At 32.5% G+C, this 26,444-nt stretch overlaps 1 protein-coding gene across 2 annotated transcripts in view; it reads right to left on the reverse strand.

Annotated features, from left to right (window-relative positions):
• Positions 1-26,444, reverse strand: part of TLK1 (tousled like kinase 1) — a 126,626-nt gene that overhangs the window by 87,030 nt on the left and 13,152 nt on the right. The gene's annotated exons all lie outside the window — the stretch shown is intronic.

The following is a 26,444-nucleotide window of genomic DNA, read 5'->3' on the forward strand; positions in this document are numbered from 1 at the left end:
AAATTCTATGAACAGGTGAAAATAAGACAAAGATATTTTTAATGTCCACATTCATTTATCAAAACAAGCTACAGTGGATTTCCAACAGTTTTGACTGCAATCCACAGTAAGAAATATATTTTCCACCCAAATGAGTACACAGTTACATACATATACATGTATTCAAAAGTTCCACAAATACTTAACTGCATGCAGTGCACTCTAATATTTTCTAGTCCATTAAAAATGAAAAACACTATTGTGAGCTATTAAATTGATTTCATGAGACATTACTGGACCATAGGTCCACAATTTGAAAAGAAAAAACACTCTAATAGTATATTTCCCTATTTTAAACTTATACAGAATTTTGGCACTAAATGACATTACCACTAATTTTGTTTACATAGACACCTTATCTGACTAACTAAACTATATTTTTAACTAGGAAAGATTATTTCCTCACTGTCACATCCCAAAGATTTTTCTTTGTACAATGGATAGTTTTGCCGGTTTTCAGTTTCTATCAGATGAAAAACACACACATTTATCAAACAGATCACTGAGGTAACGTCTATTATTGAACACTCACCTAGAGAATTAAGGGGGAAACATTAGCACTCTCATACAATTGCTAGTATGCAGATTAAAGCACCACAAATTCTAGCTGAATAGAATTAAACTCTTAAAAATTCTTTTACCCATATTTACTGATTCTCAGCTGACATAAATGAGTGATTCTCAAAGGGAGCAAGGAGGGTATGATCAAAACCCAGAATCACATGTGGAACATTTTCAAAAGACACTAGACCCCACCCTGACATTCCTCTCCTGAAGGTAAAGAACTACTCCTATAGACCTTATTTAACATTCTCATTACCTTTAATTTTCATCTGGACAGAGGACTAGATGAGTAATGGCCATGCTTCCGTATTTGCATCTCTGTACCTGAATATGTCTTCCCTGCGCACTCCTCCTTTTTCTATCTCAAAGAGATGAAGCCTTCAATTCTTGCTTTTGATCCTTTTTTTTAAGTGAGATATAATATATCTCTTAATTTTCTTCTTTATTATTTTATTTCCCCTTTCGTGAATAGACCAGAAACCCTTTCCTTGTTTTTTTACTGATACAATGCAATATAATTGACTTTTTTCCTCTCAGTAAACGTTTGTATATTCTATCTTTTATTAAATTTATTGGGGTGACATTGGTCAATAAAATTATACCGGTTTCAAGTGTACAATTCAATAATACATCACCTGTATACTGCATTGTGTGTTCACCACCCAAAGTCAAACTTCCTTCTGTCACCATATATTTGACCCCCTGGTACCCAACCTTACAAACCTCCCCCTCTCCCCTTTTTTCCTTTGGTCACCACTAAACTGTTGTCTGTGTCTATGAGTCTTTGTCTTCTTCATTTGTTCCCTTCAGTTTTATATCTTACATATGAGTGAAACCATATGGTTCTCAACTCTGTGTCTTATTTTGCTTAGCATGATTATATCAAGATCCGTCCATGTTGTCACAAATGACAGTATTTCATCTTTCCTTATGGCTGAGTAGTATTTCATTGTATATACGTACTACATTTTTATCCAATTATCTATTGAAGGACTCTTTGGTTGTTTATATATCTTAGCCATCGTGAATAATGCTGCAATGATCGTCAGGGTCCATGTATCTTTACAGATGAATATTTTCAAATTTTTTAGGTGGATACTTAGAGAGCGATGGCTGAGTCATATGGTAATTCTATTCTTAATTTTCTGAGAGACTTTCATACTGTTTTCCATAGTGGCTGTATCAATTTATATTCCCACCAGCACTGTATGAGGGTTCCTTGTTTCCCCACAACCTCATCAACATTTGTTATTTGTCCTGTTGATGACATCCATTCTTACAGGTATAAGGTGGTATCTCATTGTGGTTTTGAATTGCATTTCCCTAATAGCTAGTGAAGTTGAGCACCTTTTCATATGTCTGTTGGCCATTTGTATGTCTTCTTGGGATAAGTGTCTGTTCAAGTCCTCTGCCCATTTTTTAACTGGTTTGTTTTTTTGCTGTTGAGTTGTATGAATTTATATATTTTGTATTATTAGCCCCTTATCAGAGGTGTTGTTTGTAAATATCTTCTCATTCAGTTTGTTGCCTCTTTGTTTTGTTTCTTTGGCTGTGCAGAAGCTTTTTAGTTTGATAAAAGTCCCATTTATTTATGTATTTTTGCTTTGACTTCCCTTGACTTTAAGTTCAAATTCATAAAATCCTCTCTAAAACCAAAGTCTATGAGCCTTTGTTTTCTTCTATGTTTTAACTATGTTTTCTTCTATGCGATTTATTGTTTCAGGTCTTATATTTAAGTCTTTGAGCCATTTTGAGTTAATTTTGAAGTATGGAAAGAGATAGCAGTCTAGTTTCATTCTTTTGCATGTGGCTTTCCCATTTTCCCAGCGCCATTTATTGAAGAGGCTTTCTTTCTCCATTGTATGTTTCTGATTTTTTTAATCGAAAATTATTTGCCCATACATATGTGAGTTTATTTCTGGGCTCTCCATTCTGTTCCACTGGTCTATTTTTCTACCAATACCATGCTGTTTTATTGTCACTTTGTAGTTAATTTGAAGTCAGACAGTGTGATACCTCTAGGCTTATTCTTTATTCCCAGGATTGCTTTGGCTATGCAGGTTCTTTTGTGATTCCATACAAATCTGAAAATTTTTTGTTCTATTTCTTTAAAAAATGTATTTGGGATTTTGATGGGGATTGTATTAAATCTATATACTGCTTTAGGTAATATGGCCATTTTAACTATGTTGATTCTTCCAATCCATGAACGCAAAAGATGTTTTCATTTCTCTGTGTCTTCTTCAATTTCTTTTAATAATATCCTGTAGTTTTCAGTGTATAGGTCCTTCGAGTCCTTTGTTAAGTTTATTTCTAAGTATTTTATTATTTTTATTGCAATTGTAAAAGAAATTTTTTTAAAATTTTTCTGAAATTTTGTTGTTAGTGTATAAGAATACAATGGATTTTTGTACACTGACTTGGCATCCTGAAACTTTATTGTATTTGTTTATTGTTTCTAATAGCTCTTACCAGTCTTATTCAATATAGTATTAGAAGTTCTATCTAGAGCAACCAAACAAGAGAAAGAAATGAAATAAAAGGCATCCAATTGGGAATGAAGAAGTCAAATTGTCACTTTTTCCAAGACAACATGATTCGTTACATAGAAAACCCTAAAGATCTCATTCTTTCCTGCTATTCAAGGGATCTTGCATTTGCCTGAATCCCATCTCTCTTGCAGCTTTCCCTTCCTTTCCCCTTTCCACCTTCAAATACAAGTAGTTTATAATACCACTTAAGCTTGAATTCCATGTTATTAACATTATCATTTAATTCTTCCCTTAAACTGATGACTTATAACAACATCCTTCCTTAGGTCCCTGGAATCTAGTTTTTATTTTAAGTATACTACTAATAATGTACTCTCAAGTATAACTAATGCTTTCAACGTTTTTCTGATCCTGCTATTACATCAGAAATTGTGTACTATTCCTTCCTTAGAAATAAAAAAGAAAAACAAAAACAAAAACTCTCAATCCCTTGGCTTTTAAAAATATACAGTTCTATAGTTTTCAGAATTTGACTGTGTCTTTTCTGTTTCTCTTCTTGCTCTCAAGGATCAAAGATCAATCTATGGCTTTCTGTTCTCTTTTCATACTCCCTCTGAGTTTAAACTGATAATTCTCAAATGAAACACCTAGTATATGCCAAGTCATTCAAGTCTTAGGCTTTGCACTGGAAATAAAGCAGTAATAAGACAGACTGTCCTCAAAGTGCTTACAATTCACTGATATTCTGCAGTATAAAAACTATCAATTCTACCCTGGCACAAGATTATTTTGAAAACATTAAATCATACTTTAAAAATAAGTATAGAGTTGCTATAAATATTCTTGTCCAATTACTTTTGCAAATAAATGTTTCATTTTTTTAAAATAAACACCTACATGTGGCATTGATGGGTTATAGGGATGATGTATATAAACTATTTAAGAAACTGCTGAAAGTCCCCAAAATAGTTGTACTATTTAACACTCCTATATGCTTGCCAATATTTGTTCACTTTTTAAAAAATCTTTATTTTAGCAGTGTGAAGTGGTACTCAGCCTTGATTTTAATTTGCACTTCCTGGATTACTAATGATTTTTGCACCTTTTCATTAGCTTACTAGCAAGTTGTATATCTTTATCGTTGACGTTGAGAATATTTTCAAGAATGCTGCCCAATTTTTTATTAGTTTGTTATTGATATGTAGGAATTATTTATGTACTCAAGATACAAGTTCTTGTCAGATAATATATAGATGATAAATAGATAACAAAATAATTTCTAAGTCTCATTTTCCATTTTATGGTGCTTTCATAAGCAAAAGTGTTTAATTTCAGTGAAGTAAAAATTGTCTAATTTTCTACTTATGGTTATTATTTTTCTATTCTAAGAAAATTTTGCATGCCTCAAAGTAAAAGAAAATATATAACCTTTATAAGTTATGTTTTTCTGTTGAGGTCCATGATTCTGTTGAGGTCCAATATTAATCCTAAATTAATATTTGTGTATGGTATGCGGTCGAGGATTTTTTTCTCATGTGCTTTTCTATTTTATCACCACCATTCATTACAGAACAAAAAGTAAAATTCTGCTTCACCAATAGTCCTGGTGACTTTGTCAAAGTCAATAATAATAATAATAATAATAATAATAATAATAATAATAATAAGATGATGATGATGATACTGGCATAAAGACAGACATATAAACCAATGAAATAAAAGAGAGAGCCCAGAAATAACCCCTCACATATATGGTTAAATGATTTTCAACAAAAGTGCCAAGACCATTCAGTAGGAAAAGGAGTCTTTTCAACAAACGTGTTGAGAAAAATAGATATTCACATGCAAAAATATTAAGTTGGGCCCTTAACACTATATATAAAAATTAACTCAAAATGGATCAAATATCTAAACATAAGACCCAAAACTATAATAAAACTCTTAGAAGAAAACATAGGAGCAAAGCTTCAGGTCATGGGATTTGGCAATGATTTCTTGGATTTTAAAACCAAAAGCACAGGCAAGAAAAGAAAAAAAAAATAGGTAAGTTGGATTCCATTAAAATTAAAAACTGTGCATCAAAAAACACTATCAAGAAAACAAAAAGGCAGCCCATAAGATGGGAGAAAATATGTGTGAATCATATATCTCACAAGGGATTGATATCCAGAATATATAAAGAAACCCTACAACTTGACAACAAAAAACCAAACACCTGATTTAAAAATAGGCAAAGGACTTGAATAGACTTTTCTCCAAAAATGATGTGCAACTGCTTAATAAGTACATAAAAAGAGGCTTAATATAATTAATCATTAGGGAAAGTAAATCAAAACTACAGTGAGATACCACTTCATACCCATTAGGATGGCTATCAACAAAAAAAAAAAACAGAAAATAAAAGTGTTAGCTAGGATGTAGAGAAATTTGAACCCTTGTGCACTGCTGAAATGTAAACTGGTGCAGCCACTGTGAAAAATGGTATGGCAGTTCCTCAAAAAATTAAACAATGAATTACCATATGATCCAGAAACTCCACTTCCGAGTATGTATACCCAATAGAAGTGAAAGTAAGGACTCGAATAGATAGATATTTGTACATCCATGCTGACAGCATTATTCACGGACGCCAAAAGCTAGAAGCAACTTAAGTGTACATCAATGAACAAATGAGTAAACAAAATGTGGGATATACATAAAATGGAGTATTATTCAGCACCTAAAATGAAGGAAATTTTGACACAGGTTGCAACACAGATTAACTTTGAAGACATTATGCTAAGTGAAATAAGCCAGACACAAAGGACTGATACGTACTGTATGATTCCAATTCTATGATTTCAATTCTACAGTAGTCAAATTCAGAGAGACAGAAAGTAGAATGGTGACTGCCAGAGGTTGAGGGGCATGGTGGAATGGAGAGTTAGTGTTTAATAGGTAGAGTTTCACTTGGGGAAGACAAAAAAGTTCTAGAGATGAATGGTGGTAATGGGCAGTACAACAATGTGAATGTACTTAATGCTACTGAACTGAACCATACACCTAAAAATTGGCTAAAATGGTAAATTTTACATTATGTATATTTTACCTCAATTCTTAAAAATAATCTTTGAAAAGAAAAATAAACAAATTGTATTTTTTATCAAAATTTTAACTTCATTCGTTCAAAAGATATGGTTATAAAAAAATGAAAAAACAGACAATGGACTGGGAGAAATGTTTGCAACACACATATATGCTATATACTAAGTTCACTTTTTGGCTGGGTAACTGGTTTGATGGCCCACTGCAATTTAACAGGGAAGTTGAGAACATTGGTCCCTACCTTTTTTTTTTTTAATTTTTATTTTTCATTAGAGTTGACATTCAATATTATTTCATGTTAGTTTCAGGGGTACAGCAAAGTCATTAGACATTTATACGACTCACAAAGTGATCTTCTCGATTAGTCTAGTACTCATGTAGCACTATACATCGTTATTACAATATTGTTGACTATACTCCCTATGCTGTACTTCACATCCCTATGAGTATCATCAGTCTCTACTTTGACCTGGATCAGCTAATAATGTGGTATTTTGTTTCTCATTTTTTTTTGTTTCTTAGATGTATTGCTTCCTCTAAGACTTCAACCCTCCCCCAAGAGGTCCTAGAAGAAGCCATATAATCAAGGCAAAAACAAACAAATAAATAAAAAAACCACAATAACCATTCAGAAAACAATTTCTAATTGAAAACCCTTACTAGGGGTCCCAACCTCACTGTAGTTCTTAACACTCTCTAAAGTTTTTATGACATTTTAAAGAGATAATATATGAAAAAGCCTCTGCTATAACACTTGGCACATAATAGATGCTTAGCAAATATTAATTAATATACCTCTCTAAAAACCTAGCCTTCAATACTAGAGCCTTGCCTCTCAAAATGCAGTCCACTGACCAGCAGCACCTGCTATCACCTCAGACGCTTATAAGAAATGCAAAACCTTAGGTCCCACCCCAGCCCTACCAAATCAGAATTTGCATTTTAACCACACCCCCAGATAATTACTATGTGCATTCATGTTTGAAAAGCTCTGCTATAGAATAGGGGTCCACAAACATTTTCTGTAAAGGGTCAAATGCTAAGTATTTTAGTCTTTGCAGGCCAATAGCAAAGCATGTAAATGTTTATGTAACAGTAGAAAAAAACTTTTTATTGAAATAATTCATATAAAATATGAAATATATAAAAACAGTATAATAGTTTATAATATGTAAGTCTGCTAATTAAAAGAAAAATTGGGGGGAGTAATACTTCACTTGAGTTTCTTATCTTATAATGCTCATTAGATTTTATGTATTTATCTTTAAAAATGTCTTTTCTGACAGATAGGTACTGCCAAATACTGATATTAATCCACAAGCACATGATTTTAATTGGGCATATTCATTACTTCAAAGGCAGTTATAGAAGTCTATTAGATTCTTCTTTTGATATTTGCCTTTCAGTATCCCATTACATTGCAGATTAATCACTTCCAATGAAAGGTTACACAGAAGTTCCTCAAGTGTACAATTAAATGCATTTCGAAATATGGAAACTTTTTGCACTTACATCAATGTCTGGAAAAATGTTGCTGGAACTGTAGTTTGACGTTGGAAAATTTATTCATGCAAATTCACGTGGGAATAAAGATCTCACTTTGACAGCATGAGAACTGTATAAAGCAGCTTGACGTTGTGATTCAAACATCAGTTGCCACTAAAATGACTTAAATGCAGCTAAATTTTGCATGTAAGTTAAATTCATTTAAAAACATCTTCAAGTCTGCAGAAAAAGCTAAGTTCCAGAAGCCAATTTGTATTTGATAATAGTGGTTGAGAGCCATCCTCTTGGTTTAGAAAAATTTCAATCTCAGTCCAAAGCTCAAAAAACTGCAATAAAATTTTACTACTAAGGCAGTCAAAATATTCAGCTTCTATTTCTAACAAAAATTCATGATGCTAATTAAGTCCATGAGAGCAAATGAAGTTCACCACTGACAATACTGATTCGGTAACATGATAAATTCAAATATTTTCTACAGAGCACATGTTGATAATATGATGAATTACCAAAGGATTTGAACACCTCACATTTTTACAAGCTTTGTGAATTTGCTCAAATAAGTCTTTTTCTGTTCCACACATATTTTTACGATTAGTTGTAGCACATCTTAGCAGATTCCACTTCAGATTGTACTTAGTGTTTTCTCAACTTTAAAAATATTCTCGCCTGTAGTTATTCTACGATTATTCAGAGACTAATTTTTTTTGCCACTTCAAACTTGACATTGACACCTTAAATAAATAACTGAGTAGCATCAATAACATCTGTCAACTCATCAAGAGATAAGGAAAACGACTCTGTATCACTTATCTTGTTTTTTAATTGACTTAAAATGTCCACGACTCTTAAATCAACAGTTTTTGTCACAAAGGTAATAGTATAAAACAAGTGTATTTTCTTTGGACACATGTCTTTGACTGATGTAATCAAACATAATTTAGTTAACTCACCATCAGTAAATGACTTCCCTTGCCAGCTAACAACAAAGGAGCCACTCAGAAACTTATTTTGGTGGCAGCCTCATTTTCAATTTTTAGTTTTAAAAAGAAATCATCACCATTTTGATTTTAAATCATTTTAAATTGACTGTTGCTTTAAGAAAATTGAGAGCTGGAAATACTATGGTGTATGTTTAGTCTAGTAATGTCAACATACAGTATTCTATCACAGCTACAGTATCACTGCATAATACTACTCCACTGTGCCTTGAAAGCATGCCACTCAAAATTCATTTTTTTTCTTCTTGTTTTGACATGATGGATATGCACTGATATAAAAAAAAAAAAAGGTTTCCCCCCCCCTCTTTTTCTTCTTTTTCTGAACAGTTTAGTGGTTACCAGAGGGAAGGGGAGGGGAAGGAGAGAGGTGGATAAGGGCAAATGGGGTCAAATAAATGGTGATGGGAGAAAATTTAACTTTAGGGGAACACAAAATGTAATATACATATGACATATTATTGAATTGTACACTTGAAACCTATATAATTTTATTAACCAATGTCACCCCAATAAATTTAATAAAAGTAAAATAAAATAAAATAAAAATTGCAGACTGGCAATACACATGACACCCAAAAAACTATCAAGTTATAAAGCAGCACTGAAATTTGTAGTAAACCCAAGGCAGTATGAAATGATGAGACTGCCATATAGGGTCTGTCACAGCTACTCAGTTCTGCCATTACAATGCAAAAGCAGCTCTGTTCCAATAAAATTTTATTTATGGGCACTAAAATTTGAATCTCACATGTCACAAAGTGTTCCTTTTCCTTCATTTTTTTTTTTTTTGCCATGCAAAAATAGGTAGTTTGCTGACTCCTATTATAGCAAACACATTTCAAAGATTTTAATCTTTTATGAAATCATACTATCATTTCTGACAACAAAAATTTGGTTTTCAATTACAAGAGGTGAGATTTTCTAAAAAATATGCAATTTCATTACAATCCATTAATTCTTTATTATACAATAAATGTTTACACATCTGAAAAAGAATTTTTAAGCCATTATAAAGACCATACATATTGTCCTTAAAGTATACTCCGTCTCAAAATACAACCATCTGTCTCCTAATTATGCTACTATTCTTACTAGACTGCTCCCTAAAATCTACTGCAAACTCAAAACTTCATCAATCACAACCTATTCTATGAAGAAAATTTTTAGAGAAACAACATAAATGAAGGCCACAATTTGACCCATGAGAACAATTTATCACGGCCCCTTCTAATACACATTTTCTATCTCTCTCTTATATACATACTCGAAAACTCAATAAATGTTCATTATGAAAGCATGACCTCCCGAGGTGGCCAGTCTAAAAGAGAATGCATGGATTTGGACATATTATTAGTTCTGGTTAGTCAATATTACTTTATAGTTAGTTACACCGCCTTTTTTATGACAAAAAAAATCAATCTTTCATTATATCATTTTTTAATCACTATAAGTCTTCCTCTCCCTTGGCAGTCAAAACAAAATCTAAATATCTAGAGAGCGTGTTTTCAAAAGGATATCAGTCACCAAAAAGTAAAAGAATTTCTTCACTAAGACTTTTCTAACAGTAGATTCATCTGCTAAGCAATCACCTCATATTTTTATATTCGAAACTTCCTGAAGTCTGAAAAAATTTTAATTGGTTTGTCTTTAATTGTACTTTTCATATCACATCTGATAAGCTGGTTTATATAAAACAAGTAAGGGCTTCATTCTTTTAATACTTTTCACATTATGGCTGATAAGGCAGAGAACTGATTAAAAACAGAAATATGATAAAGTCAGAATTTATTTCAACAAGATAAAATATTCCATTTAAATCATTAGTTTAATGCATTTGAAAATACATGAAACAAAAAGAATTCAAGAAGTCTACACTGTTAACACTCTAGAATGACTTCTAGCTCTTGCCTGTAAACATCCATTTAAACATAGTTAATAAATAGAACATACCTATTTTCAGATACAGTACTTTGTAGCATGTATTTAGTGAACATAGTATTTTCATTGACTACAGTCCATTCTATCATTTATTCATTTGATTTCTTATTTTAAAACCAAATAGTCTAATTTTTTGGCAGTTAAATGAACATGTTAAATGAGCTACCACAAAGGTAGCCCATTATCTTTATTTCCCAATAACCTTTTCCCCCCACAAATCTAATTAAAACATTTCCTACATTTTTTTTTCTAATGACCTGAATACTGACATCTGGAAATTTAATCCATTTAGAATTTACTTGAATACATCTAGAATTTTTTCCAAAAAAAAAAAATGTTGTACAATTTCCCACAAATGCAACCTTTCCACATCGATTTAAAATACCTCTCTGGTTATCTATCACACTTCCATATACACATGGGGCTTTCTGTACTTTGTTCTGTTTCAATAAACTACATATTTTATTGCATATATACACACATTCTATCCATCTATGTACACACACAAATATATATGTATTGTACATATACATGCATATACACTCACACACATATCAATTATTAAACCTAGAATATTTGAAAAGAGTAAGCATAGAAACCTGGGTTCCTGAATCTAGTCTACACTCAGTTACATAAGCCTGTGGTAAAGATAAGACAGGTCTCATCTAGAATTATTCCAAATCAGATTAATATCTCACTTTATCTTTAAGATAGTTTTGCTGTCATCCTTACAGCAAAGGATTCAGACATACTGAGACCAAAGTATTCATAAAAGAAATATAGCTTGCACGAGAGATAAAGCATAGAGAGCCTAGTTTTTGCTTCTCTAAACTTTCATAACCTTAGAATAAGAGTAATTTAATCTCAATTTTATCCTTATAAATAAAAAGTAATGCCTGACAGCTAATTTTTCTTTCACTAAAAACAAACACATACACAGATAGGTTCAGTTGTGTAAGCATGGCCAAGTTCCTTAATCTCATGTTCCAGCTTCTTTATATATAAAATGTTAGAGTAATAAGTTTATATAAAGAGTTTTGAATTAAACCTGTCAGTAAGTATTCAGTAAATGTGAGCATATATGTATGCTAAAATATAAGTGCTCAATGAACAATGGCATATATAATATACATAAAAAAGCCTCCTTCCAGCTTTCTCCCTGAGGTTAGAAGTTCCCAATAGGTAGAATAGCATATACTTCAATGACTAATTTCTTTATGTTAATGTAGTAGTAATGGACTAATGACTTCCTCTAGCTTCAGGCTTATAATAATTTGCTTTTTTAAAAGTCAATCAATTTCTTTATATACATACACATACATATATACACGCAAACATATGTGTATTTATGTGTGTGAATATATATGCAAAGAAACACATATGTATTTTTATACTAGACTATTTTTCTACTTTAACATATAGTTTTTATTTTAAAGATAAGAAAATTAAGACACTGAGAGGCTAAGTTATATTGTCTTTTGTTAGAACTTATATCCACTCAACTAAGCATTCTTGTCTCAAAAGAACAGTCCAAAAGAAAGGTGTGTATGTGGCAGGGGGAGCACCAGAGCACAGAGATCGCACATGCTTTAACATGTAAGAAGAAATGTTCTGCAGCAAAGCTCCAAAATAGGAATTTGATCAAACCTGACCTAGTAATTACCTTCTGCTCACTAATAGAAAGTCAATAGGTATCCTGTCCCTGACCTAAATATTAATTACTTAAGAATCTTTTTTAGTTTCATGCCTTTTCCCATTATTAATATAATACATGCTTGTTGAAGCAAACAATACAGAAATGCAAAAGTTAGAAGTCCCAATACATATGTCTCCCAAAATCCCACTCCTCAGGGGTAACCATTTGATATACCTTAAAAAAAGACAGTGATGATTTACTGCCCCACAGTATTCCTTCTTGGTCTGTTCTTCTCTCAATAACGTAGGATGAAATAAGGGCTAAAAACAGTTTTTGTTATAGTCCATTGACAGCAGGAAAATAAATCCCCAACCAGAAGGAAGCTGCATGGAAAAAATCCAAGTTGAGCACTATGTACCTATTAAAATACTACCTTAATGTATTATAATATACAAGGATAAAATATTCTAAATGTTTATACAGTGATTTCAACATAAGTATTATTTCACCAACATCAACTCTCATATCCGCAAGAGTCCTAAAACGGGTTTCTGTGGATATTTATTGTAGCAATACCACTTCAGAGTTAAGAGCATGAGCTCTGATGCCAGATTGAGTTTAAACTCAGCTCTGCCACTTAATGACCTCTTCCTTCATCCATAAAATCCTGGTGATAACAGAGCCTACTTACCTCACTGACTGTTAAGTGAATTTAATGAGATAATACTTGTAAGGCTCTAATAGGTTCCTGGAATATACAGAGAGCCTCAATAGTTTTTACTTACTATTGAGTCCCAGGAAAAAAAAGCAACTTGCCCCAAATCACAGGCCAAATTAACTGATAAGAGAGAAAACAACAAAACGTTAGTAGCAGATAGTAAAGCATTTCAATTTACTCACTTACTTTCAATTTATCTAGCCTAAGCCTTCGAATAAGGAAGAAAAAAATAATTTTTAAATTAATAGATCTACAAATATCCAACAAAACAGACTACAACCTACTTAGGAACCCTATCTGCTCTAAATAACCACATATTTAACACAAATTATCCTGCTTGATAAAAACAGAAACAATCTTTAACCATCATTCCCAACTCGAAATTGCTGTGAAACTTTAGAGAATGCCAAAAGTTTAGGTTCCAGATTATACAAATTAGTGTATAAACCCATAAATATAATAATGTTCCTCTAGAAAGATACATTTCCAATGATGAAATCACCCAAAAAACAAAATTTTTGAATTTTAGTAACAATTTCTATTACCGGCAACCTTAATAGAAATGTCAATATGTAACTTCAGATAAATATATAATACAAGCTAAGGAAATCAATTTGAACAAAGTATGAGATATAATTTTTACCAGGTTGGACCTTATGAAATTAGAGATATTTAACCATTTTAAATTTACTAAATTAGTTCATATGGTTTAACCTAATTACTCAACAACCAGAACAGCTTATGGTATGATCAGTCCCCTAATATCTTTACAAATAACTATGACTGCCATTTTCACAGAGTTCAGTGATTCAAAGAAACTGTGGGTCACATCATTCTCATACATCTTTTATCTGTATACTAATCTCGAAGAGTGACAGGTGCAAAATCTTAATTATACCTTATAAGGTTGGCCCTCAAGTTTTCTGACTTAACATTTCTTTTCCAATGCCGATTTATTTACCTTTATAAAAAAAGGGACACGTGTTTTTATAAAAGTGACAAGAAGCAACTTCACTTCTTTTTACTCTTAACAATGAATCCAAAACTGCGAACAGTTAAGAAAAATGAAAATATGCAAAAAATTAGGGCCTAAAAACATCCCACCCGTATACAGTCCTATCACTCAAAGACAATGTCAAAAAATTCAGGTTTCTCTTTTCTGTATACTTTTTTATTTAACAATTAAGATTACACTTTATAGTAGCTCCTGGCATTCAAAGATGTTTCCATGTTTACAATTTCAATCATTTGCAAAAGACCCTGAAAGTTGATGACAAAATAAAGTTATCATTTGCTGCAGTGCTGCTAAATTAGACAAACTTATACTCCAACCAACTCTCAGTTTGGATTTTTCCTTATCTGTGGTCAAATATCCAGAAACTCATCTGGTTACCCCAACTCCCCACCAAAGAAGAAATCTTGTTTTGGAAAAATATTCCCCCCAAATAAACCTAATTAATAATATGGATGATGAGAATGACAGTGCAGCTCTTTATCATTAAAAAAAACACTTATATAGTAAGTTCACTGAATATTATATGTTGCTATCCTATTAATATAATGCAGTGTACATGTTTTTATAAAATTTATTTGAATTTCCTTATAAATAACAAACCTTTGTGTTAAAACTGGTGACTGTCGAAGCTGTGTAATAGGTACCTAAGGGTACATTGCAATATTCACTCTACTTCAATATTTAACTTTTTTCATAACAGTAAGTTAACATTTTATATTTCCTTACATTTTTGTGAGAAAATATGTATTTTAAAGGCATTCACAAACTTTAGAACAAAAAGCTGTCTGGCAGCCATAACTACTGTCAAGATTCTACGCTGATGACTAATTTGTATCCTACGTTCTTCCAATTATACGATAGCAATTTTCCACATTACGTTTTCATGAACATTATTTTCATAGCTACCTAACATCCCCTTAAATGGATGTATAGAAATATATTTATTCTCCTACCATGGGTAATTCAAATGGTTTCTAATTTCTTGCTATTAAAAACAGTGCTGTAACAAACATCTTTCTACCTAAAAAGCTTTATTTGAATTTAGGACTACTTCCTTTAAAAAAAAATGACCCCTAAAACATGGTAGGAAAATAGTATGTGAATATTTATTTATCTCTCCCCAGACCACCCTAGCGATCTCCATCTAGAGATAGGTAACTCTATAGAAAATTATTAACACAGCAGGCTGAGGATGCTATCTTTATAAAAGCCTGCCAGCAAAGAAATTCTCACCTCTTCCTAACTGGTAAGGGTGGCTCACAGTCCTTAGACTGTTTATGTAAACAATGTGGTATATGGTATCCCAATAGAAACCATGAGTGCAGAGTCTCTAAGTGGACTTCCCTGGACGCAGACACACTGCACACTTACTTGTTGCTGCATTTTCACTACCGGCAGAAGAATGTGTGTTCTGTGTGCCCTCTCTTGTGAGGGAGAGAGCACAGGAAGCCTACATACAGATTCCTCCAGATTCTGCCTATGCCCTTTTCCCTTATGATCTGGCTGTGTATCTTTACTATGTCACTGTAATATATCTCAACCATGAATACAACTATATGCTAAGCCTACTGGTCTCTCTAGCAAATCTCTGAATATGGGGGTGGCTGACCTTAGTTAGGGACACCTGACACAGTATCTGAAACCCATTCAGCCTGCTAGACCACACTAAGACTAGCCGACAGGACACTTGGTCAATAGTGAGGCACCATGTTCATAGCCTTAGGCAAAAATAATAGTTACCCAGCTATTCGAGGCAAAGAAGGACCCCAGGTAAGTTAATTTCACATATTTCCTTCCCTTGCCAAGCCAGACGAATGCTTCTTAGTTCTGAAACTCCCTGGCAGATGTAGTCATTCTGAGTTTGCAGCTGTATCAATAAGCCAGCACATCTCTCACTAGAATACAAGCTCCAAAAGAACTGGAATTTGGCAGGGGTTATGTGCTCACTGAAATATCAAGGTGCCTAAAAGAATACTCAACACATAGAAGATTCTCAATAAATATTTGCTGACTGAATAAATTGTTAGTCTCAGGCATCCCCAAATTCTCAAAATGAAGAAACCCAGAATGAATAAGGAGAAAGATAAATAACATAAAAGAAAAAAACAGGAAATAATTTTGGCTAGGTACAACAAAACCAATTTTATGAACTACTCACCATGTAAGCCTAAATACTATAAAGCATAACAACTCTCTAAAGTTACTCCTTAGCATACCACTTCACTACACTATATAGGTAATTCTATTTTTTTAATTCTTTTTTTTTTTTTTGCTTACATATGTAGTTCATCTTCCCAAGTTGCTGTTCATGTACTTTAAAAACAACAGCTTCTCTATTAAACTGGTTTTCAGCAAATCACAACTTCCATTTACTATACTCATTCTTGCAAAAAATTACCTTTATAAGTAAGGTAAATTAATTTATTTATTTGTACTTGTAGACACATTGCAAGAGAGGAAATAGTATTAAAAATAATATGATCAGCTAACAAATAACCTGATTTTACAATGGGCAAGGGATTTATCTGAATAAACCTTTCTCCAGAGATGATATACAAATGGTCAATATGCATGTAAAAATATATTCAACATCACTTTGAGATTCTGCTTTAACTTCTTTATCACCCATGTTTATAGCAGTATTATTCACAACAGCCGAGACATGGAAGCAAGTCAATGGATCAATGGATACACAAAATGTGGCATATACATAAAATGGAATATTATTCAGCCTTAAAAAAGGAAGAAAATTCTGACTTAATACAATATGGATGAACCTTGAGGATATTATGCTTAGGTGAAATAAGCCAGTTGAAAAAGACAAACCTGTCTGATTGCACCTACATGATGTATCTAGAATAGTCAAATTAATAGAGACAATAAAATGGTGGTTTCCAGGGCTTGAGGGCAGAAGAGAATGGGAAGCTGTTGTTTAAATGTTTCAATTTTACAAGGTGAAACAGTTCTGGAGATCAGTTATACAATAATGTGAGTATACTTAACATTACTGAACACTTAGAAATGGTCAAGACAGCAAATTTTACGTGTCTTTTACCACAATGAAAATTATATATATATATATATATGTTAAAATTTTTCAACACACAGAGCTATCAACTTTTCTCCATCTATTAAAAGAAGAGAAACATCTGTGCTCTAACTTAAAACTTGCAAAGCTATTAGGATAATTAGTTAACTAGAAGGGTTCAACTTCCTCAGGGGTAATTACTCTATACCAGAGATCGGTAGCACTGCCTATGTTTGTACTATCCATAAACTAAGAATAGTTTTTACATTTTTAACTGAAGGAATCAAAAGAAAAGTATTTCATGATAAGTAGAAATTACATAAAATTCAGATTTAAGTTTTACTGCCCATTCGTTTACATACTGCCTATGGCTATGCATGCACTATACAAGGGCAGAGAGCAGGTTCAATGGAGACCATCTGGCCCACAGTGCCTAAAATATTTACTAACATACCCTTTATAGAAGAGTTTCCCAACTCATGCTCTATACTTAATTCCAAAATAAGGAATAGGTGTAAAACAGAAATTAAATGAAGAAAAGAAAAAGAATAAGTATAAATATAAAAATGTGACGATTTTTTAAAAATAAAAACCAGTCATTAATGTGAATTTTTAGTTTATTTATACCACCAAGACATCTACACACACATAGAGACACACAAGCACATACACACATGCTTTATTTTGAACACCTGCAGTATCTGGAATAAACCTCAATCTTAGGATAAACTTTTACTAGTTATTAAGCTCTTCAGGCATCCTTAATTTAAGATTTATACAACTACTTAATTACACTTTTACAACAAACTTATTGAGAACTAATAATAATTATGTAAACTTTACATCACTTTTATAATTTTCTTGCTAAAATCATGCTTACCAGGGTAGGTGTGAGGACTATAATTTATCATGTTAACATTCAAAGATAACTAGCCACACATCTATGTTTTAGCCAGTAACTTATTGAAAATTTAAGGAAAAACATTAAATCTTAAGAAATTGAAAACAATTTCTTAGGCACTATTTATTTTGGTTTTAGCAAGTAAATAACTACTATCAAGTGATCCTAGCAAGGTTGCTACCATATAACAGTATACTGATCTGAAAAATCTCTATTTCAAAACTTCAAATTTCAGATGCCAGTATTTTGAGAACATGCTGAAATAATTTGTTCCTACTTAAAATCCTGATCATTTTTTCCTTCTGTTGTTCCCTAATGTAGAAGTAAATCAGACAGTACAAATTCAAGTAATTTTAACATAAGAACTATCACAGTCCTTATAGTTGGTAAATATTGTAAATGTAAAGTATGGCAGTAAGCTGTGCTAATTGGTCCATGGTATCCAAGATGTGACCTCAGTTAAGGAACTTTGCTCCCTCCTAAAAAACACTTATCTAAATAATTCCATGATCAAGCAATTAAAAATGTCATCCTTTACAATAGGATTTCAACAGTAATTCTTCTTGATAATCAAATATATGCAAGTAAAATAACTTGGAATAACCACACCTGTTTAACGAGCCAAACACTTTTTAAACATGCTACCATTAGAGAGGTGATATTTTCATTAAACTGGTTCATATGTGTGTTGCTGGAGACACTTTAAACAGGTACAATACAGCAAGATGCAGAAATAACAATTTTTAACTAATTTAAATTGAAACAACTAGAAAATTGCCAAAGGCATAGTTTTCAACAGTAAACTATTGTTCAAAAGGCAATAATTTAAAAGAAGCAAACCAACAAAATAAAGACGTGTCACATTTTTACCCATATTGGAAAGAACCAAGAAAAGAGAACAGAGAAAATATCTAAACCTTTAAGAAATAGTGTTTATGTCCATCAACAAAATGGATCCCAGCTATTAAATTATGAAAGGTACAAATACTAACTATAACCTTAGAATTAACCCCTGAATAAGACACAACTCCATTATGACTATAACTCATTAGCAAATAGTCTCCTCTAGAATCAAAAGGTGTATTTGAGTGGTAGGATTATGTGTCATAGATGCTATTTCAGAATTTTATCAATATATTGTCCATTCATAATAGAAAAAAGTAGCCCCAACTATCATTCACTCAACTATACATTCATTATCACTATCTTTGATAATTAACAAATTTAGCCAATAACTACATTTGTCTGAGAAATGTCTGAGAAATTTCCAAAAGCCAAGAAGGCTACAGGCTGTTTCTGAGATTAAAACAGAGTGGCACGTTAAATTATTCTAAGCCAGAAATATTATATACAAACGTAAAGTTGCAAATTCTTATAAATGACCAACATGATTCGTTATACTTCCTCAGGGTCATGCTCACTGCAATCAGCTTTATTATAATTACTTCATGAAGGAAGAGCTGCTAAAAACAAACAAAAAACATTGTAATGCTCTAAAGATTTTATTTGAACTCAAATGTCCAAATGTAATTACAGTGGTACTACTTAGTTGCAAAAAAAAAAAAAAGCTTTAAAAATTACAGTAATCATCAAAGCATTAAAGGCAAAGATATTTCTGCTTCAATTTAAACCTGCAACTCCAGATGGCTAAGTGCTCCACAAATTGGCTCTATTCACTCTGTACATAACCAATTGGCAATTTAAACAAAAGAAAGAAAAGGAGGGCGAGAAGAAAGAAAGAAGGGAGTGTGGAGAGGAAGAGAAAAGATTCAAACTCAACCCAAATTTCCAAAACAATTAAAATATTAAAAATAAAAGCAAACAAAAACTTTCTACTTCCTGTAATGATGATTAGGTAAATCAGACCAACCTTCTGGATGAAGAAACTTAAAAAGTTGAATTAAATTTCAAAAAGAAAAGTCTGCTTATAGGTATGAGGCAGTGTAAAATCATGGGGCCAAAATTCAGGAAAAGAAGAAATTCCAGAGAGATGGGTCAGGTATATGAATGAAGCTTCCCTGTCCCTTAGAGGCGTCTACTAATTCCAGAACTAGGGATTGAGAGGCTGAGAAGCTAAGCAAAACTCTGGCAGCATCACTGGACTAGCAGGACAAAAAATGTTATCCAGACCCCCCCAAACTTTGGATTGGAATCCCAATCTTAGAGCAAGAATGAATAGGATTAAAGCCCAGCTTCTAATCTCAATCCTTAAAAGTGGATCAAGAAAATCTGAGATTTATACAGTGCTCTTATATTTCTGCCAAAATTAAGTGTGTGCATGCATGTGTGTGCGCGCGCGCGCGCGCGCACGCACACACACACACACACACACACACACACAGAAACACAAGAAAATATCAAGACTGAAAAGCAAATGAAACACAGAACAAGACCCAAAGGATCCAGATAATGAAGTTATTAGACACAAAGTTTCAAACAACTATACTGAACAGTAAGATTGAGAACTTTGGCAGAGAACCTGAAACTAAAAAGGTATCAAATTGATTTCTAGAACTAAAAGAACCTAAAGAATTCAGTAGATGAGTTTGATGCATATTAAACATAGCTTGAGAGAATTAATGAAATAGAAGATAGCTCAGAAAAACATATTTTTAAAAACATACTCAGTAGAATAAAAAGATGAATGTACAAAGAAGGGCATAAGAAACATAGGACATACAGTAAGAATGTCTAATGGGTGCATAACTGGAGTCCTAGAAGGAGAGAAGGCAACAGGACAGGAACACATTTAAAGTGGTATGGGCTGAGAATATCCTAAAATTTATGAAAGTCCTCAATAGTTCTGTCCAACAAAACTTCCTGCAATGATGAAAATGTTCTTTCTCCATCTGCTGTGACAACACGGAAGCCCATAACTACACGTGGCTACCTATAACTTGAAATGTGAGGAACAGAATTTTTAAAAAACAGCCACATATAGCTAGTGACACTGGATGGTGCAGACCCAAGTCACATATTCAAGAAACCCTACACACACCAAGTAGAACAAAAGGAAAATATACCTAGACACATCATAGTAAATAAAACTGCTTGAAAACCAAAAATAAACCCCCAAAACCTAAAAAGCAACCAGAGGGTACAAGATAGACTGCCATCAAACGAATAACAATAAGACTGATAAATGACAGAAACAATAGAAACCAGGTTTCAATGAGATAACATGCAACACGCTGAGTGAAAATAGCTACCTACATAGATTCCAATGTCTAGCCAAGAAAATTCTTCAAGAATAAAGATGGAAAAAAGACATTATCAGACAAGCATTAACAGAAAATTCCTCACGATAGGCCCAAATTAAATACTATGTAATTAAAATAGTAATTTAATTAAAATAGTACTTAATAAAAATATTAAAGAGTATTCCTAGGGCAGACAAAAATCAACTCAGCTTTTTAAAAAAAATAACATAGGTAAATATAAATGCAATATTACTGTATAAAACACTAATAATATCTTGTAGGTGGTTAAAAAATGTATAAAGAACTAAATTATGCAGTAATAGCGATAATTCTGGAGAGGGAAATGTACAATTAATATTTTCTAAAGTTGTTGCATTAACCAGTCAGAGGAAAAAGGATTGACATATTACACGTCAACAAGTCAAGGAAGTATATTTTAATTTTTAGGGTAAGCACTTTAAAAAAATACCTAATAGAAGGCAGAAAAGGAGAAAAAAGAAAATTCAAACAGGATAAATAAAAATAATTAGGAATTTCAACTTAAACCCAAACACATCGGTAAGTATATTAAATATACATCTACTAAATATTTCAATTAAGACACAAACATGGTCAAACTAGTTTTTTTAAAGAACATATACTACTTACAAGACACAGCTAAACTACAAATAAAAGTTCAAAGTAAAAGAATGGAAAAAGATATACCATGCAAACACTTAGCAACTGAAAGCTAGTGTTGTCTGTCTTAACACTAAACTACACCATAAGGAAAAATGCATTACTAGAGATAAAAGAGGTATATTTCGTGATTATAAAAAGTTTAACAGGTAGAAACAAAAAATTCTTAATTTGTAAGTACTTATATTTGAAATGTATAATAAAATACAAAATGCATGGATGGATCTTGAAATAATAATACTAAGTGAAATAAGCCAGACAGAAAAGGTTAACAATCACATGATATCACTTATACATGGGACATAAACTTAAAAGACACAAATGAACAGGACAAACAAATAGAGACTCACTGACATGGACAATAGACTAGTGGTTACCAGGGGGAAGAGGAAAGGGGAAAAGGGGGAAAAAAGTAAAAAAATAAATTGTTAAAAATTAAAAAAATAAAAAATAATAATAAGTTAAATAAAATATACGTAGTTAGGAAAAAAACACACAAAATGACAGAACCTATACAGAGAAACAGACAAATTTACAATCATTTCACAACATTTAACATTTTAACAACTCTTTCTCTGAATAACAAAAAAAGTAATGATAACAATTGTAAAAAGAAACAAACTTGATATAACTGACATATGTATTATACCACAGGTAACAACTGTAGCCTACAAATTTTTTGTCATATACAAGGAATATTTACCAAGAAAGGCAAGACTACACACAGCTACTGATAACTTGAAATGTGAGGAAGTGAATTTTAACTTTTTAAATGGTAATTAAATAGCCATGATAATTGAATCTATCAAATTTAAAAGAACTGAAATCTTATAAATTTAGTTCTTATTATGGTGGAGCTAAGTTAGAAATCAGTAACAAAAAACCTTTTAGAAAAATCTTAGTTTAAAAATTAAGCAATATACTTCTGAACAATCCATGGATCAAAGAGAAATCATGAAAATTATAGAATGTTTTGAACTGAAATATGTACACACACACACAAATATATACATGGACATACACACATATATCAAAATCTAAAGGGGGAGAGAAAATTATACACTTTAAAATGGTTAATTTTATATTATGTGAACTTCACCTCAATTTTTTTAAAGTAAAAAAATTTTGAGAAAGGAAGCCAAACCCATGTTTAGGGAACTTTATAACCTCAAACACATATTAGGCAGAAGGTGGGGGAGTGAAAATCTAAAGCTAAGTATTTGTCAACAAAAACGTGGAAAAAGGACAGCAAATTAAACTCAAGAAAAATCAAAAAACAAAAATCTGAACAAAAATTAATCTAATGAAAAACAAACATAAAACAGAAAGAATGAACAAAACTAAAATTGGTTCCATGAAAAAACTAATATATGGTAAGATGGCTCAAAAAAAAAAAGACAAGACACAGATAGCGACTATCTGGAATGAAAAAGAGAATCACCAGACACAGATTACAAGGGAATATTATTTACAATTTTATATAGACACATTTGAAAATTTTAGATAATGAAGGAATTCCCAGAAAACACAATTTACCAAAACTGATATGAAAACTGAAACTCTAAAGAGTACTATGACATTATAGAAATTGAAGCCATTACTTAAAATTTCTCTATACAGAAAATTCCAGGCCATAAAGCTGCTTTAGTGAATTCTACCAAATATTTAAAGAAGCTGTAAAAATTCTTTTACATAAATTGTTATTTAAGATAATGGTAAAAGAAAATGTACTTCCCAACTCATTTTTACAAAGCCAGTATTACTCCGAAATAAAACTTGCCAAAAACATTATGAAAAAATGGAAAGTTATAGACCTGTATCATTCATGAACGTAGGTGTAAAAATACTAAATGAAAGATCAACTAATTTGTATAAAAAAATAACGGTTCACGATTAAATTGGGTTTAGCCCAGGAACATAAGGTTAGTTTAATACTTAAAGAGCAATAAAACAATTCACCACTTAAAAAAACAATCTGGAGAAAAGTTAAATAATTATCTAAGTAGATGAAAGAGCATTTGATAAAATTCAACATTCATTGATGAGTTAAATAAAAATAATAATTAGTAATAGAAAGGAATTTCCTTGATCTGAGAAAGAATAGATCCAAAACGCCTATATACTAAATTATGAAATACCAAAAAGTTCTCCCTCTACTTCTAAAATAAGTAATAACAAAAGGCTTCTTATTATGCATAACCAATCTATTCAACACTGTACTGGAGTCACAGGCACTACAATTAGGCTAGAAAAACAAAAATATAGGATTAGAAAAGATGAAATAAAATTATCATTCATACAGGCCCTGTGTTTACAGATAAAGAATGTAGTTGAGATAAATTATCAGAATTATAAGCAAGGCTACTGGTTACCAAGTCAATATGTAAATATTAACTCCATTTCTATGTATAATAAATAGAAAATAAAAGTTACAAAAGGTGCTACTTATAACACCAAAAAATAAAACCAATAAGTGTAACAATAACAGTGCAAGATTATTAGAGAAAACTAAAATATTGAAATGATAAAGGGAATACATGGATTAGAACACTCATTATGTAAATACATTCAGCTTAATCTTAATCAAACCTTAACAGATTGGTTTGTTGGTTTTTTGTTTAAAGAACTTAGCCAAAAATAGCCAAGGCAATCTTGAGGAAAATCAATAAGTATGTATTAATTTTCTATTGCTGTCCTAACAAGTTACCACAAACTTGGCAGCTTAAAATACTCATTTATTATCTCCAACTTCTATGGGTCAGAAATCTCAGCATAGCATTAGCTCAGCTGGTTCCCTGCTTAGAATCTCACAAGGATGAAATCAAGGTTATCAGCCAGGCTGTGTTCCTGTCTAGACATTCTGGGAGTGAACCTGTTTCCAGGTCTATTTAGGATGTTGGCAAAATTCAGTTCTAAGCAGCTGTAGGACAGAGGTCCCCATTTCCTTACTGTCCATCAAGTGGGATTTAGTCTCAGCTTCCAGAGGCCACCTATATTCAAAGCAACAGCAGGTCAAGTCTTTTTCATGTTTCTGTATCAAATCTCTCTGACCTCCTTCTGTCCCCGTTCTTCTGCTTCTTCTGTTTTTAAGAGCTTGTGTGATTACACTGGGCTCACTCAAATAATCCACAATAAACTCAGTATTTTAAGGTCTGTTAATTACCTCTGCAACATCCCTTCTAAGCACTACCTAGAGATTAGTATTCAGTTGAATCAGGGACAGAAATCTTGGGAGAACATCTTTAGAAGGCCACCGACCAAAGAGCAGGAAAGTTTGCTTTACTGGATATCAAGCTAATTATAAAAACTACAGTAATTACAACAGAATGGCACAAGAACAGACAAATGATACAGAATATAGAGCCTAGAAACATACCTGTTTCTGGGTACACATTTGATTTACACCCCCCCTCCAAAAAGTATCACTGCAAAATTGGGAAAGAACAATTCTTTTCAGTAAATGGTGCTAGGATATCAGGATAGCCATATGGAATGAAAATTACTCCTACCTCACAACACACACACACAAAATCAACTTTAAGGGCATTATAGATCTAAAGATTAAAAAATAATAAGAAAGTTTCTGAAAAATAATATAGGAGAGTGGGACTTCAGTAACAGGTGGCATGAGGAGCTCAGTGGACTCTCGAATGAAACCATTTAATTGGTTAAAAAAAATTTTATTTAAACCAGCCAACCATTTAATGTTTCTGGAAATTGTCCTAAGGGAAATATACTAAGGTGAGGTAAGAACAGCAAGCATCTGTGACATTTGAGCCACAAGCCACTCCTATTCACACCTCACAATTCAGTGTGACAGAAGTTCTACTCCAGAGAGGGTGGTGTGACAGGAGCTCCCCTATCCCTTGTCTAGGACCACAGTTTCACCTTGCAAGAAGGCTGCTGGCATTTCTCACCACTCGCCCCAGCCCCCAGCTCCATTTTGCAGAAACTCTTTATCAAGCAGGCATGGATGAGATGACGAGGAATCTTCCCTTATGAGGCAGAAGTTCTATTCCGGGTGCAGTGGAACAAAAATATTGGGTTCCAACTTCATAAAGCAGAGGTTCTTTACCAGAAGGTTTAAGCTGAGAATAGGGGCTACCATCCTCGCTCAGTACTCTGCTCCTAAGAGCTGGGTGTCACTTCAAGATAAGTTATCTCCTGGTCTCTGCTCCTAACTCCACTGAAGCAAGTCAGAGGGTCTTGTGGAGGAAAAGAGTAGAGAAAAGTAAGCTATTGGAACAGAAAGTTCTGTTCTCCACCTAAGGGAACTATTTGGAACAAGAAGTTCATTCCTAAAGGCGCTGTCCAAAACTACAGAAATCTTGGGGGTGAACAACTAAAAAGAGGTTGTTAGTTCCATGAGTAGTAGCAACAAGCAAAGGCACAACCCAACTAGAAGTTTAACAGGGGACCTAGACAAAGAGAAAGGCAGTAATAATACCCTTTAAGCACAAGTCTCAAAGACTGGCAACACTTAGCTTCTGCAGAGACCTGACTTAATGCAATCAGACTGTGGAGAAATTTATGCCCCAGGATGTTGATGAAAACAATACAGCAATCAGCTGGTAATTAGTGGAGGCTGACAGCTGGGTGTGATAGCAATAGAGGCAGACCAAAAGCTTAATGGGGAGATCGGGGAAA

This window comes from Pteropus medius, unplaced genomic scaffold (assembly GCF_902729225.1).
Source record: "Pteropus medius unplaced genomic scaffold, Ma_sr-lr_union100, whole genome shotgun sequence".
Classification (NCBI taxonomy): Eukaryota; Metazoa; Chordata; class Mammalia; order Chiroptera; family Pteropodidae; genus Pteropus; species Pteropus medius.